The sequence below is a fragment of the Dama dama genome, chromosome 9 (genome assembly GCF_033118175.1).
Source record: "Dama dama isolate Ldn47 chromosome 9, ASM3311817v1, whole genome shotgun sequence".
Taxonomy (NCBI): Eukaryota; Metazoa; Chordata; class Mammalia; order Artiodactyla; family Cervidae; genus Dama; species Dama dama.
In genome coordinates this window covers 101,278,185-101,290,897 of record NC_083689.1, presented here as the reverse complement: position 1 = coordinate 101,290,897, position 12,713 = coordinate 101,278,185, and positions in this window count along the sequence as shown.

Below are 12,713 nucleotides of genomic sequence, written 5' to 3'. Positions count from 1 at the left end.
AAACATAGCTACTCTAGTGCTATCTTTCTATTGGCTGCTACCACCTCCTGTGGCAAAATGACTATTTCTTAGTCTTGCAAATCATTCCTCATTACTCTCTCATAAAATTGAGTCCATTTGTATATTTCTCAGTCCTTTCCTTTTAACTCTCTTTACCAGATCTTAATTTTATTCAATTAGTGAGCTTCCATTTTGGAACTCCTTTTAATACTTTTCCCCATCTCTTACCTACATGAACACAAACAATGGCCCAAAAGTTGATCAGACAGAAGAAATACAATAATATGATGAGAAAATGTTTATGACTATTAAAGTATACAAACAAATGGCAATTGCATACAACACAGATGTACTTATAAAATATCGGGATGGCTGAAAAGTTCATTCGAGTTTTTTAATGTTACAGAAAAGCCCCAATGAACTTTTGGCCAACCCAATAGAACATTGGCCTACAATGTAAATTGAAATACTTCTCACTGTATATTTAGATTTAAATTATGTACCCAATGCTCTATTTACTTGCTGTAAATTTGCTTCTCTTCTATTTGAACAGATTTAATACCTTTCTATGAATACCACCTGTGTGTGTCTTGAATAAACGGGGAAATTTGTCAGGCTTCTAAATTGTTTTCTGAGGCCCCAAATTTATACTGCCACCTTATCACTTCCCCCCCTAGATTTATTGTTTATCACTTCCTATGATATTTAGTTTTTAAAATAAAAAGAAGGTAGAAAGAACTTTTAACTTCATTTCGTTTCTAATAACTGAACTTTGGAATGTGAAAGCACCATATTAACAGGTGATTGCAAGAACTCTGAGTTGAAGTAAGATCACTTTAGAGAAATTTAACATGAGCACTATATGCTTATCCTTTTACGATTCTGCCTAGTGAGCAATTGGCCTCTATATTTTCTTCTCTTAGATATTCTGAGAAGCAACCTCATGGCAGCATTTCATATTTCACAAGCTAAATGACAGTGTAAAAGTAGTTTCCCATAATGGAGGTGCTTCGGGAAGTTGAGAACTATTATGTGACTCATCAGCTTCAAATAATTCAGCCACTAGAGATGAAGGGTAATATCTCTTGTTGAAAGCACAGGTTGAAAGAAGTATTTTCAGTGGAAAACTTTCAGAACCTCTCTGCATAACATATAGTGCAAAACTGTGACAGGTTTATACTATGCAGTTCTACGTACTGGGTTATGGGAAACCAAATCAACAAGAAACAGTTACAGAAGAAAAAGAAAGAATGTGTAGGATGGACAGTAGGTTAATTTGGTGACTGAAGCTAATATAATGGCTTTTAGGTACATTAAATGCTTTTTTCATGACACCCATAATTAAATGAAGTAGAATAAATCATATCTTAAAGAGAAATCTGATTCTGTTATGTGTTAATTATCACCAAAATTGGATAATCACTTTGTGAAAGAGTGTTAATTCTTTCTGGCAAATAGAATGTCAGGTCCTGAGTCTGGTTTAATTAATACCTTAGTAATTAGAATACTTTATTATATGAGGGAAAACTAATTTACCCTTGTTGAAAGTTAATCTCTAATTCCGCAACAGACAGCTCAAAATGGCATTTATTTTTTAATAGTTAATGTTCTGCAAACAATGGTACTCAATAAAGGTTTATGACTGTTTAATTTACTTTTTGTTTTTATAAGCATGTGATTGGTCCTTTGCAAAAAGGTGGCATGGTGACAATGTCTTCCACTGAGATTTTCCTATCAGTCATAATGTCCTTGTGTAGACACATGATAATTTATGGAGTAGAATAACATAGATAATTGAATAAAGAATGAGCTTGAAAAAAATAACATTTCCCTTCGGGAGAGAAAATGTAAAAGATCATTCTGTTGGCAGTACTGAGGGAGACTATAGGAAAGCTTAGCAAAAAAGTCTTAGTTAAAGGATAGCCACACAGACTTTTTTTCCCCTTCTTTTTGATTGTACTTCCGGCAATTTCATGTGACCTTAGGCAACTCCAGGTTTCTCTTTCCCTCAGACTTTTTCTTTCTTCCACTCCCAATAAAATACAAAAAGTTAAACACAAACAGTCATAATCCTGTTATCTGCAAAGTTCTGGAGTGCAGAGGAATACTTGGCTTCCTGCAGTTCAGCAGTCCACACGCCACATTAAGTGTAACTATGGGCACGTTCAGGTAGTTCTTAGCAGACCAGTGATTTGTAGTTTGGGAGGCTGCTTTAATGGGAATTGAATTGTAAATGCAACTGCCATGAAATAGTTTGAATTGCAACATTGATGAAAATATGTTTGCTAAGTGATTCCCTAAATTACTTTATGGAGTATAAAACATCTGCATTTAGCTAGATTCTATTTGGCTGAAAAATAAACATTTCTAAACCACCAGCTTTTGTGTCTGATGACAATAATGTACTGGAAAACTTGAAATTGCATGAGAATCTAAATATGCTTTCTCTTAAAAAGCAAATAGTACTGTTAGTATATGACATATCAGATTGTACTGTTTAAAGGGTAAATTCTTCCAGAAGATATATTAATATCATGGTATGCATCCCCACTTACAAAACCAAATGATAAACAGCACTGTCATAGATGCTGGGTTATGAGAAGGTCAATTTTGATAATAAAGTACACTTTTACAAAAATCATAAACGAAACAGTAGTGAAACATCATTCCTTGATTTCCTCAAAAACTGAAGAAAATATTCAATACCAAATCAGTTTCGTTCAGTAGTTTTGCATTGCTGGTCCAGCAAACAATAAATTTAGAATAATGCAAAGCAGATGTTTGATTCAAGAGTCCATGGATACTATACTTCTGAAGGTATTTGAGAAACGATAGGAAATTCAACCATGTGCTTCTTACCACAGGAAATTAAAGTAATACCATAATCAGTGTACTGTAGTCAGACCCAATGGAGATCAGGCTTACAGAGGTGTACAAACATATTAGTATAAAATAGCTAAGCAAAGAACATTTCATGAGCTATTTGCCCATTTCTGTAAGTTACCATCCATGGTAATCTATTTGAAGGAAATGTGACTTTATATAGTGCCCGTAAGAGACTCTCTCTTTTTAATCAAGTTCGATCCTACTCATATAGCTCATAAGTTCCTCCTTCAATTTAAGCAGTAAGATTATTTTGATATTTATTAAATCATATATATAACTTTTATATTTTTATAACGATGTAACCATTAGAATAATATTTTGGCATTTTTTATTTTAGTAGATGTAAGCAATATTAATTCAAATATTTATTGCTTATATGTAAGTAGTACCACTAACAACAGCAGAGGAACAGAAGCAATGTATTGCCATTAAATTTACAGTCAAGGATATATCCTTGACTCATTATTCAAAGACATTGGTGATCATTTGATTAACATATATTAATTTTTTGAAAAAAAATCCACATGTACATCTTATGTCAGGAGAGATTTATAAATTCATGCAGGTTCTTCAGTGAAAAGAAGGTATTTATCCTAATGCATGAATAATGGCTTGATGTGAATTTCATTATTTCATAAAATTTTCAATGACTTAAGGCTATTCAACATATAAAATATCAAATGAATCTGTCTTAGAAAAATCATACTGCTGTATTAGAAAGTATACTTTCTTTTCTATAATACTAAGCAAGGTATTTGACTCCTTGTATTAGTAGTTAATATTACTCATTACTTGCCTGATTATTTACATGTTACCTGATAGAATAATACGTTACTAATGTCTGTAGTTGACACAATATTTACCTCATTCACTTCTGAATTTCTTAACATCCTCTTAATTCTCAGTCTCCTCATTGTCAGTCGAACCAAAGTATTTCCTTCATAATGAAGGTATCTTGCTACTTAGAGCATATAAATGATTTTAAAGTTTCAGTGTTAAAAGAAAAAAAAAAAATCTCTGGAATTGCAGCAAAGGACAATAGGAATTAAAAGGCACAGGCCTGAGAGGTCTTTGTGAAGAGTAGGCTGAAGCCAAAGAGCTAATCACCAGATTAGGGTTTTTGAGAAATACTCAAAGATAACAGGTGTGTAATTATAGAAAACCATGTTCATACACTGTTAAGGAATTTCCTTCAACATATTGTGTTCTATTCATTAGGTGCTTGGTAACTGACAAAAAACTAAGGATTATACAATTTAAAATGTTTATTCATAGGAAACTGATGCTAAGAGAGATAATCTGTCTGTGGTCACAGATAATGAACAGATTTAGGTGTTTTGACTTCTGGTATTTTTATAATGTAAACAACATGATATATGGGTGTCATCTACTAAAATGCTTCCCTCATAGCTCAGTTGGTAAAGAATCCACCTGCAATGCAAGAGACCCTGGTTCAATTCCTGGGTTGGGAAGATCCAGTGGCAAAGCTTCATGGGTGGCATTCTCTTTGAAACTCTAAAATTAGAAAAACATTTACAAAGACCAAAAGAAACTGGCCAAATCATTAAAAGTGGTTATTTTAGGTATCGGGATTATGGTTAATGTTGATGTTATTCTTTTGGTTAATATATTTCTTTCATAAAAAGCAAAATAATAACCAGTATTTAAGATATATCTCTGATTAAAATAAATGTATTCTTTACAAAGATGCATTAGAAGGGCTGGATCAAGGGCAGTAGCAAGATCGTCAGCTCACCTGCTCCTACAGAACTATAATGGTATATAGAGCAACCTTCTCTGAGAACAACCTGAGGACCAGCAGAACAGATTTTCTATATTAAGAAAAGGCCACAACAAGATGGGCAGAAGGGGCATGCTGTAGTCAGAATCCAACACCCCCAGTGCAATGACCCACATGCTGGATGGATATTACAGTGGTGGGGTTCCCTCCTGAAGAGTGAGGTGTTGAACCCTCCATGTGGTCCCAAGCTGGGGAACCAGCACTGGGGAGATGAGCCTCCATAATGCCTGGCTTTGAAAATCAGCAGGGCTTACTCCAAGAGAGGCAGAGGGCAGTAGAAACTCAAGACTCTGTTCTTAAAGGACGCTCACACAGACTCACTCATTTCAAGTCCCGGCATAGAGGCAGTGGCTTGCAAAGCACCTGGCTCATACAAGGCAGCGATTCACTGGTGCATTTTAGGGCATGTGCCAGAGGGGCAGGGGCCTGGCAGAACTCCCTCTGGGGACGGTAATTTTTTCCTCGTCTCCCACCTAGCCGTCCTAATCTTAGCAGGTGCCATTTCAGCACTATCAGCCTCGCAAACCCCATGTGCTAAAAACTCCGGTATTCCTCGAGGGCCAGCTATATCCAACTTGCCTACCTTGTCCAGCTCCCCCACCAGGTACCAATCTCAGACCAGACACCAGACCATGCGTCTTTGTAGGTAAGGATGGTGGCTCTGCCCCTCTGTCCCAGCGCAGGGCCCAGCGTAGTCTGGGGACTTAGAATTGACAGACGAAGGAATGATGGAATACCCTAGAGATCTGTAGAGATCCAGGTTGCTTTCAAAAGCACAGCTGCCCCCGAGGTTAGCATCCTCTTGGCCAGCATCCTTCTCCCTTTAGGCTGGCAGCTCCCTCTTCCCCCAACAGTAGAGGCCTCCTCTGGCCTTGGTCCACCTGAATCCTCCAGAAACCTGGCTGATGTGAGGCAGCCCTGGTCTCGGGGGATCTGGAGTCCTTTCTCCCCGGGACATGGCACGTAGGCCATCCGCCCGTGAAAGCCTGAGGCAGGAGGCCCCCGAGCAGCCCAGGCTGTATCTGTGTCCAAGGTAAGACAGTCTGCTTTGTTTGCTTCTGTCAGAACCCTGGAGGGATGAGACTCTGCCCACATGTAGAATCATGGGGCTGTCGGGGGCTGGTGCGGGCCTGGGACGCAGGGCTGTGTGGGCAAGGGTCACTCACCTTCTCGGATGCACCAGAGCAGCAATGGTAACACAGGCAAGGCTGGGCTGAGTGCAACCAAGTAGAGAAGCTTGATCATGGGAATGACCTGTGGGAGGGGGTGGGGGGGTGTGCGGGAGGCTGCTGGGTAACTGGTGGGGCACTTATCTTGGCATGTGATCCCTCTGCCTACAGAAAGAACACAAGTTAGAGTGCTGGCTTGGGCCTGAGTAACATCTTCCCCATCACCTATTATCACCCAGGGGCTGCAAAACCAAAAACATACAACAGATATTAAGAAATAAATGGGCTTCCCTGGTGGCTCAGACGGTAAAGAATCCACCTGCAATGTGGGAGACCTGGGCTCGATCTCCAGGTTGGGAAATCCCATGGAGAAGGGAACGGCAACCCACTCCAGTATTCTTGCCTGGAGAATTCCACAGACACAGGAGTCAGGCAGGCTACCATCCATGGGGTTGCAAAGAGTCAGATATGACTGAGCAAACTTCACGCACACACAAGAAATAAATAGGAAGGAATACAAACAACACGAAAGAAAGTCATCATCACAAGGGCAGAGAACAAGAGAATAAGAAAGAAATAGAAAAGAACTACGAAAACAATAAGCAAGATGGCGATAAACAAATACCTATCAATAATTACTTTAAAGGTAAATGTACTAATGCAATTTACATGTAAATGTACTAAAAGCTCCAATCAAAAGACAAAAAAAAAGACAAAGACAAAAAAAAAAAAAAAAAAAAAAAGACAAAGAGCACAGTATGCTAATAAACGACCAAAGTGTTCACTGGAGAAATCAAAGAAGAAATCAAAAAATACTTTGAGACAAGTAAAAATGAAAACACAATGATCCAAAATCTCTGAGATGCAGCAAAAGCAGTTCTAAGAGGGAAGTTTATAGCAATAAAAGCATACCTCAGGAAACAAAATACATCTCAAGTAAATAACCTAAAGTTACACCTGAAAGAACTACAAAAATAAAAACAAACAGAACCCTAAGTTGGTAAAAGGAAAGAAATAATAAAGATCATAGCAGAAATAAGTGAACTAGAGCAGTGGTCCCAAAACTTTTTGGGACTGGTTTTGTGGAAGACAATTTTTCCATGGACCACGGGGCAAGGGGTGTCTTTGGGATGACTCAAAGCAAAGTATATTTATTGTGCACTTTAGTTCTACTATTATTACATTGTAATATATAACTTAAAATTATACAATTGTCGCTTGCCACTCACTGATCGGGTTTTGATATGAGTCTGCAAGCAGATAATTTATTAAGGTTTCTGTGCAGTCAAACCTTTCTGCTAACAATAATCTGTATTTGCAGCCGCTCCCCAGGGCCAGCATCACTGCCTCAGCTCCACTTCAGATCATCAGGAATTAGATTCTCATAAAGAGCATATGCAGTGAAGTTCATAGTAGGGTTCATGTTCCTGTGAGAATCTAATGCTGCCACTGATCTGACAGGAGGCAGAGACGTGAACAATGAGGTTCAGCAACTGTAAATAAACATGAAACTTTGCATGCTCACCCACTGCTCACATCCTGCTGGGCAGCCCGGCTCCAAACAGGCCATGGACCCGTACAGGTTTGTGGCCCAGGGGTTAGGGGCCCCTGAAATAGAGAATAAAAAATAATAAAAAAAAAAAGATCAATGAATCTAAGAGTTGGTTCTTTTAAAGACAACAAAAATCGATAAACCTTTAGGTAGACTCATCAAAAAAATAAGGAAGAGGGTTCAAGTATATAAAAACCAGAAATGAAGTTACAACCAATACTAAAGATACAATAAAAAAGGGTCATAAAAGACTATTTTGAACAATTACATGCCAATAAAATGGAAAACACGGAAGAAATGGACACGTTCTTAGAAATGTGCAATCTCCAAAAGCTGAATCAAGAGGAAATAGAAAATATGAACCAGATTAAAGTAATCAAAAAAATTCTCAACAAACAAAAATTTAGGACCAGACGGTTTTACAGTTGAGTTCCACCAAAGATATGAAGAAGAGTTAACACCTATCCTTCTGAAACTATTCCAGAAAATTCAAAAGGAAGGAATACTTCTGAATTCATTGTTTGAGACCAGCACCATAACACCAAACCAAAGATGCCACACACTTCCAGAATACAGAAAGCCCACTCCAGATACAGCAATCTAAACAAGATGAAAAGGCAAAGAAATACCCAACAGGTAAAGGAACATGAAAAATGCCCACCAAGTCAAACAAAAGAGGAGGAGATAGGGAATCTACCTGAAAAAGAATTTAGAATAATGATAGTAAAAATGATCCAAAATCTTGAAAACAAAATGGAGTTACAGATAAATAGCCTGGAAACAAAGATTGAAAAGATACAAGAAATGTTTAATAAAGACCTAGAAGAAGTAAAAAAGAGTCAATTAAAAATGAATAATGCAATGAATGAGATCAAAAACACTTTGGAGGGAACCAAGAGTATAATAACAGAGGCAGAAGACAGGATAAGTGAGGTAGAAGATAAAATGATGGAAATAAATGAAGCAGAGAGGAAAAAAGAAAAAAGGATCAAAAGAAATGAGGACAACCTCAGGGACCTCTGGGACACTGTGAAACGCCCCAACATTCGAATCATAGGAGTTCCAGAAGAAGAAGACAAAAAGAAAGGCCATGAGAAAATACTCTAGGAGATAATAGCTGAAAACGTCCCTAAAATGGGGAAGGAAATAGTCACACAGATCCAAGATGCCCAGAGAGTCCCAAACAGGATAAACCCAAGGCAAAACACCCCAAGACACATATTAATCAAATTAACAAAGATCAAACACAAAGAACAAATATTAAAAGCAGCAAGGGAGAAACAAATAACACACAAAGGGATTCCCATAAGGATAACAGCTGATCTATCAATAGAAACCCTCCAGGCCAGAAGGGAATGGCAGGACGTACTGAAAGTAATGAAAGAGAATAACCTACAACCTAGATTACTGTACCCAGCAAGGATCTCATTCAGATATGAAGGAGAATTCAAAAGCTTTACAGACAAGCAAAAGCTGAGAGAATTCAGCACCACCAAACCAGCTCTTCAACAAATGCTAAAGGATCTTCTCTAGACAGGAAATGCAGAAAGGTTGTATAAACGTGAACCCAAAACAACAAAGTAAATGGCAACAGGACCATACCTATCAATAATTACCCTAAATGTAAATGGGTTGAATGCCCCAACCAAAAGACAAAGATTGGCTGAATGGATACAAAAACAAGACCCCTATATATGCTGTCTACAAGAGACCCACCTCAAAACAAGAGACACATACAGACTAAAAGTGAAGGGCTGGAAAAAAATATTTCATGCAAACGGAAACCAAAAGAAAGCAGGAGTCGCAATACTCATATCAGATAAAATAGACTTTCAAATAAAGGATGTGAAAAGAGACAAAGAAGGACACTACATAACGATCAAAGGATCAATCCAAGAAGAACATATAACAATTATAAATATATATGCACCCAACATAGGAGCAACGCAATATGTAAGGCAAATGCTAACGAGTATGAAAGAGGAAATTAATAGTAACACAATAATAGTGGGAGACTTTAATACCCCACTCACAACTATGGATAGATCAACTAAACAGAAAATTAAAAAGGAAACACAAACCTTAAATGACACAATGGACCAGCTAGACCTAATGGATATCTATAGGACATTTCACCCCAAAACAATCAACTTCACCTTTTTCTCAAGTGCACACGGAACCTTCTCCAGAATAGATCACATCCTGGGCCATAAATCTGGTCTTGGAAAATGCAAAAAATTGAAATCATTCCAGTCATCTTTTCTGACCACAGTGCGATAAGATTAGATCTCAATTACAGGAAAAAAATTGTTAAAAACTCAAACATATGGAGGCTAAATAACATGCTTCTGAATAACCAACAAATCATAGAAGAAATAAAAAAAGAAATTAAAATATGTATAGAAATGAATGAAAATGAAAACACAACAACCCAAAACCTATGGGACACTGTAAAAGCAGTGCTAAGGGGAAGGTTCATAGCATTACAGGTTTACATCAAGAAACAAGAAAAAAAACCAAATAAATAACCTAACTCTACACCTAAAGCAATTAGAGAAGGAAGAAATGAAGAACCCCAGGGTTAGCAGAAGGAAAGAAATCTTAAAAATCAGGGCAGAAATAAATGCAAAAGAAACTAAAGAGACCATAGCAAAAATCAACAAAGCTAAAAGCTGGTTTTTTGAAAAAATAAACAAAATTGACAAACCATTAGCAAGACTCATTAAGAAACAAAGAGAGAAGAACCAAATTAACAAAATTAGAAATGAAAATGGAGAGATCACAACAGACAACACTGAAATACAAAGGATCATAAGAGACTACTACCAGCAGCTCTATGCCAATAAAATGGACAACTTGGATGAAATGGACAAATTCTTAGAAAAGTATAACTTTCCAAAACTGAACCAGGAAGAAATAGAAGATCTTAACAGACCCATCACAAGCAAGGAAATCGAAACTGTCATCAAAAATCTTCCAGCAAACAAAAGCCCAGGACCAGATGGTTTCACAGCTGAATTCTACCAAAAATTTAGAGAAGATCTAACACCTATCTTACTCAAACTCTTCCAGAAAATTGCAGATGAAGGTAAGCTTCCAAACTCATTCTATGAGGTCACAATCACCCTAATTCTAAAACCAGACAAAGATGCCACAAAAAAAGAAAACTACAGGCCAATATCACTGATGAACATAGATGCAAAAATCCTTAACAAAATTCTAGCAAACAGAATCCAACAACATATTAAAAAAATCATACACCATGACCAAGTGGGCTTTATCCCAGGAATGCAATGATTCTTTAATATCCACAAATCAATCAATGTAATGCACCACATTAACAAATTGAAAGATAAAAACCATATGATTATCTCAATAGATGCAGAGAAAGCCTTTGACAAAATTCAACACTCATTTATGATTAAAACTCTCCAAAAAGCAGGAATAGAAGGAACATACCTCAACATAATAAAAGTTATATATGACAAACCCACAGCAAGCATCACCCTCAATGGTGAAAAATTGAAAGCATTTCCCCTAAAATCAGGAACAAGACAAGGGTGCCAACTCTCACCACTACTATGCAACATAGTGTTGGAAGTTTTGGCCACAGCAGTCAGAGCAGAAAAAGAAGTAAAAGGAATCCAGATAGGATAAGAAGAAGTGAAACTCTCGCTGTTTGCAGATGACATGATCCTCTACATAGAAAACCCTAAAGACTCTACCAGAAAATTACTAGAGCTAATCAATGAATATAGTAAAGTTGCAGGATATAAAATTAACACACAGAAATCCCTTGCATTCCTATATACTAACAATGAAAAAACAGAAAGAGAAATTAAGGAAACAATACCATTCACCATTGCAACAAAAAGAATAAAATACTTGGGAGTATATCTACCTAAAGAAACAAAAGACCTATACATAGAAAACTATAAAACACTGATGAAAGAAATCAAAGAGGACACAAACAGATGGAGAAACATATCATGTTCATGGATTGGAAGAATCAATATTGTCAAAATGGCTATTCTACCCAAAGCAATCTATAGATTCAATGCAATCCCTATCAAGCTACCAACGGTATTTTTCACAGAACTAGACCAAAGAATTTCACAATTTGTATGGAAATACAAAAAACCTCGAATAGCCAAAGTAATCTTGAGAAAGAAGAATGGAACTGGAGGAATCAACCTGCCTGACTTCAGGCTCTACTACAAAGCCACAGTCATCAAGACAGTATGGTACTGGCACAAAGACAGAAATATAGATCAATGGAACAGAATAGAAAGCCCAGAGATAAATCCACGAACCTATGGACACCTTATCTTTGACAAAGGAGGCAAGGATATACAATGGAAAAAAGACAACCTCTTTAACAAGTGGTGCTGGGAAAACTGGTCAACCACTCGTAAAAGAATGAAACTAGAACACTTTCTAACACCATACACAAAAATAAACTCAAAATGGATTAAAGATCTAAATGTAAGACCAGAAACTATAAAACTCCTAGAGGAGAACATAGGCAAAACCCTCTCCGACATAAATCACAGCAGGATCCTCTATGACCCACCTCCCAGAATATTGGAAATAAAAGCAAAACTAAATAAATGGGACCTTATGAAACTTAAAAGCTTTTGCACAACAAAGGAAACTATAAGTAAGGTGAAAAGACAGCCCTCAGATTGGGAGAAAATAATAGCAAATGAAGAAACAGACAAAGGACTAATCTCAAAAATATACAAGCAACTCCTGCAGCTCAATTCCAGAAAAATAAATGACCCAATCAAAAAATGGGCCAAAGAACTAAACAGACATTTCTCCAAAGAAGACATACAGATGGCTAACAAACACATGAAAAGATGCTCAGCATCACTCATTATCAGAGAAAGGCAAATCAAAACCACAATGAGGTACCATTACATGCCAGTCAGGATGGCTGCTATCCAAAAGTCTACAAGCAATAAATGCTGGAGAGGGTGTGGAGAAAAGGGAACCCTCTTACACTGTTGGTGGGAATGCAAACTAGTACAGCCGCTATGGAAAACAGTGTGGAGATTTCTTAAAAAACTGGAAATAGAACTGCCATATGACCCAGCAATCCCACTTCTGGGCATACACACTGAGGAAACCAGATCTGAAAGAGACACGTGCACCCCAATGTTCATCGCAGCACTGTTTATAATAGCCAGGACATGGAAGCAACCTAAATGCCCATCAGCAGATGAATGGATAAGGAAGCTGTGGTACATATACACCATGGAATATTACTCAGCCGTTAAAAAGAATTCATTTGAACCAGTCC